Here is a 4,538-nt window from a genome sequence, read left to right as displayed (position 1 = left end):
CGCTGACACCATTGCATACACTAGCAAGATTTTGCTGAAAAGATCCAGATATAGCTGTCTTTTGTGAGACTAGGCTGGGGCCTAGCAAACACATAAGTGGATGCTCACCGTATTGGATGAATCACAGGGCCTCCAATGGAGGAGCTAGAGAAAGTACCCAAGGAGCTAAAGGGATCTGCAATCCTATAGGTGGAACAACAATATGAACTAACCANTACCCCAGGAGCTCTTGTCTCTGGCTGCACATGTATCAAAAGATGGCCTAGTTGGCCATCACTGGAACGAGAGGCCCATTGGACATGCAAACTTTGTATGCCCCAGTACAGGGGAACGCCACGGCCAAAAAGTGGGAGTGGGTGGGTAGGGGACTGGGGGGAGGGTATGGGGGACTTTTGGGATAGCATTGGAAATGTAAATGAGGAAAATACCTAATAAAAAATATTAAAAAGAAATACCATGACCATGGCAACTCTTATAAAGGACAACATTTAATTGGGACTGGCTTACGGGTTCAGAGTCTGCTATTGTCATGGTGGGAAATGCTAGCAGACATGGTGCCGGAAAAGGACCTGAGAGTTCTCCATCTTGATACCCAGGGTGCAAGGAGAGATGTGTGCCACACTGGGCGTAGCTTGGGCATAGAGAATTTCTAAGCCTGCCCTCACAGTGACACACTTCCTCCAGCAAGGCCACATCTCATAATAGTGTCACTGTCTATGGGCCAAACATTCAATTATGTGAGTCTATGGGGACGATTCCTATTCAAACCACCATAACATGCTTTGTCCAGTGTGTGATTCCAGCCCTTCTTGGCAGATGTTCACTCTACTCTAAATTATTATCCGACCAGGTGCCGCAGACCCTTTTGGTCCCTGTCTGCATAGAACAGATCTCTGGTTGCAGGTGGACAAGGAGTCGGTGAATGAATGACAGACAGAATCACACAAGAGATTGTGTAAAACCTGAATGTAATTTTTCAAGTCAAGCATCATACTTTTTATACAGAAGAGCAACAAGAAACCAGGTGAGATACATCTGCGGAGTTACAGTGACACAATACAAAAGAAATGCATACATCAAATGAAGGTGGGGACCAGGCAGCTGCCACTAAGAAGGGAGCCAGGTGTAATGCTAGTCTATTGTTAAGCCCACCACCAGGGGTTCTTAGTAAATGCCTGATTTATACCGTTTCTTTGGGCCTAGTGAAGAAACCTGTCTCAGAGGGATTCCCTAACTCTTTCATGGTAAACCCATGAAATGTGAATTCCCTTGTCTGGGTAAGACTTGCTATTGTCCCAAGTAAACACTCTGCAGACCAGCCCTGAGCTATTCTGGCTCTGTTCTTTGTAAAGCCTAATTAGTTTCACCATCTCTACTAGAAGTAAATTTGAATGTTACTGAATAGGTAACATTCTTACTGAATTCCTACTGAATTCCAAGTTTGTTGGCTTCAAGGATTTTCTGGGACATTGGAACACTGGGGAAGGCTTAGCTATGTCAGAATTCAATCTTTAAAGGCACTTATAATAAAATAATACTAAAAGAGAGCACATGCATCCATACACCAGACTAACACAGGGATAGGGTATGAGTATACGGGTTATGAGAATGCCAAGGTTCCAGGAGGTTGAGTTTCCTTGAAACTCTTTGAAAACTCTGAGTGCTTCCAGGCCTCTCGACCTGCCAAGCAGACTTCACTGGAGTGTGCGGAGCAACCAGGGAATTCATGAACTGTGGGGCTGAGAAAAAACCCCATTGCTTCAATCTCTCACCCAAGGAGCCAGCTCCTTCACTTTCTGGATATCCTGGTGCTTTTTTTCAAGGCTGGACTCTGGCGCCACATCTAGTGGAAATGTATCCACCATTTATAGAATATCGCTCAAAGGATGTTCATTGATGATTTTCCAAAGGTTGGAATACAGGGCCCCCAATGGAGGTGCTAGAAAAAGTACCCAAGGAGCTAAAGGGGTCTGCAACCCTATAGGTGGAACAACAATATGAACTAATCAGTACCCCCAGAGCTCGTGTCTCTAGCTGCATATGTAGCAGAAGATGGCCTAGTCGGCTGTCATTGGGAAGAGAGGTCCCTTGGTCTTGCAAACTTTATATGCCTCAGTACAGGGGAACACCAAGGCCAAGAAGTGGGAGTGGGTGGGTAGGAGAGTGGGGGCGGGGGGAGGGTATGGGGGGACTTTTGGGATAGCATTTGAAATGTAAATGAAGAAAATACCTAATTAAAAATAAAGTTCCTTGGTGCATTTCGGTGTGAGGGGATGGTTGTGAAACTTTCCATATACAGGTATACTCAGTCAACACCAAGAAACCAAATAGTTCTTCTGCAACTCCTGCCACCCTTCACCACTTAAATGCTAATGTTTGTCATTTCTTAAAAATAAGAAACAATTATGGAACAGAAGTCGATGGATTGTTTTGAATGTCAATCATTAGTGACATTTAATTAACAGATACAGTAGGTGGAGACACTTTTTAGTTGTTGGCAACTCTATTAGCTTATTCAGGACCTTTAGGTGCTTGTTCCAAACGTTTCTATGCCTCATATTTATATAGTAAAGCCTGTGAAGGTTTGAATAGGCTTGGCCAATGGGAAGTGCTATTATTAGGAGGTATGGCCTTCTTGGAGTGGGTGTGGCCTTGTTGAAGGAAATACATCACTGAGGGGCAGGCTTTGAGGTCCTATGCTTTGAGTCTTATTCAGAAAACCATGACCTATGCCTGTATACTCTACCTTTCCTCTGGCAATTTAGAGTACAGGTTTTATGTTAAGGTCTATGGTCCCTTTGCTGTTGAGTTTTGTGCAAAGAGACAGAAATCTAGCTTCATTATTCTGTGTGTTTATATCCAGGTTTCCTAATATAACTTGTAGAAGATGCTGTCCTTCCTTCAGTTATAATCCGAAAATTTTTCCTTCAGTAAAAAAAAATCAGATGGCTATAGACTTGTATCTGGCTCCCATATTCTATTCCATTAGCCTCAGTGTCTGTTTTGTGCCACAGTATGCTGGTCAAACTACTATTGCTCTGTAGTAAAACTTAAAACTCACTGAGGCAATCCCTCCAACCGTGTTCTTTCTATTCAAAAGTTATTTGGATATCCAGTCTTCTTTGTTTCATGAAAATTTTAAGATTGCTTTTTCTCTATATGCGAAAGAATTATCTTGAAAGTTCTTTATTGTGCATTGAATCTGTAGATTGTTTTTGGTAAGATGGTCATTTTCACAATATTTATTTCATTCTTGATGTCTTGAATGACCTTTTCATTCAACAGCATGTTGTTTAATCCTACGAGATTGTATATGTTCCATTATTTCTCTTGCTTTTGCAGTTTTATTTCGTTGCAATTAAATGAACAGGATGATTTCAACATGCTGCATTTCTTCCATTTTGTTTTGTGTCTGAATATACACACTTCTTAATAGAAAATCTCAGATGCTGCTGAAAAGAATGTTCTAAAATGTGTGGACAAAATGTTCTGTAGGCGTATGATGAGCCCATTCTATCTACACTATCGTTTAATTACAGTGATTCTCTGTTGTTGAGTGGTACTTCTTACATAGCCACTCCCTACTCATCCCACGTCTATACTGTCGCTATGTTGGTGGCAAGTTCTTACTGAAAACGAGTTCATAGACAATAATATCCACTTCAGAAACAGTAGGGGGCCCTTGCTGGTTTGAACACTGAAGACAATCTAGGCTCTCGAGCCTATGATAAAGCTGAAGATGGAGGCGTATAAGGAGGAGTTTAGGAATCACAGAAAACCCTGCAAGGATATATCAAGATGTACAGGATTGGGAGCTTCCACCTAGCCCAGCCAGACTTCCTAGAGGAAATAATGAGGCTCAACCTCACAAAGTTTTAATGTCAGCTAAGAACTCACCATGGTTCTTTATGTCCAGCTCCTAATAGTCTCACAAGCATCTGCAGCCTGGCACAGCATGAGCTCCCCCTTAGCTCTTCTGAGTGTTTACACTGGCAAGATACAGCCATGGCATCACCCTCAGATTATGAAAAAACAAACAACTTCACCTCCAGCAAGAATAATAGCATAAATGAAAAGGTTTGCTGGGGAAACTAGTTGGAGCAGTTTTGACCCTATGTCCTTAAAGAATCTAGCCATTTGGCCCAAGGTAATAACATCTACAGAAGTAGCATTAATGTAAGCAATATCTTGATGCAGCTGATATAAGAGAGAAAGGAATGAAGAATTCTGTGTACTTTTCTAGATAGAGCTGTGCTGTAAATTTAGTGCTGTTGAAGTGTGTCTGATACTATGTTAAGCAGCTAGCAGGAGAGTGTGGGTCACAATTAACTTGGGCAAGATCCCACAGATGACTAAAATTATCCCGTAAAAGTTCCACTTGATGGTGTAAATTTACCTAATTGGAAGAGCTGGTTTACCTGGAACTGTTTATCCAAAGTGGAATGACGGAGAGCACCATATATTGAGTGCCCTAGCTGTCTGCACAGAGTTTTGCAAGGCTACAATCTCAGTGGCTGTAGCTGCTGCAGCTAAGAGCC

Source organism: Mus caroli, chromosome 8, assembly GCF_900094665.2.
Source record: "Mus caroli chromosome 8, CAROLI_EIJ_v1.1, whole genome shotgun sequence".
Classification (NCBI taxonomy): Eukaryota; Metazoa; Chordata; class Mammalia; order Rodentia; family Muridae; genus Mus; species Mus caroli.
The sequence above is the reverse complement of the archived record's forward strand: the minus strand, read 5'-3'. Positions refer to the sequence as shown.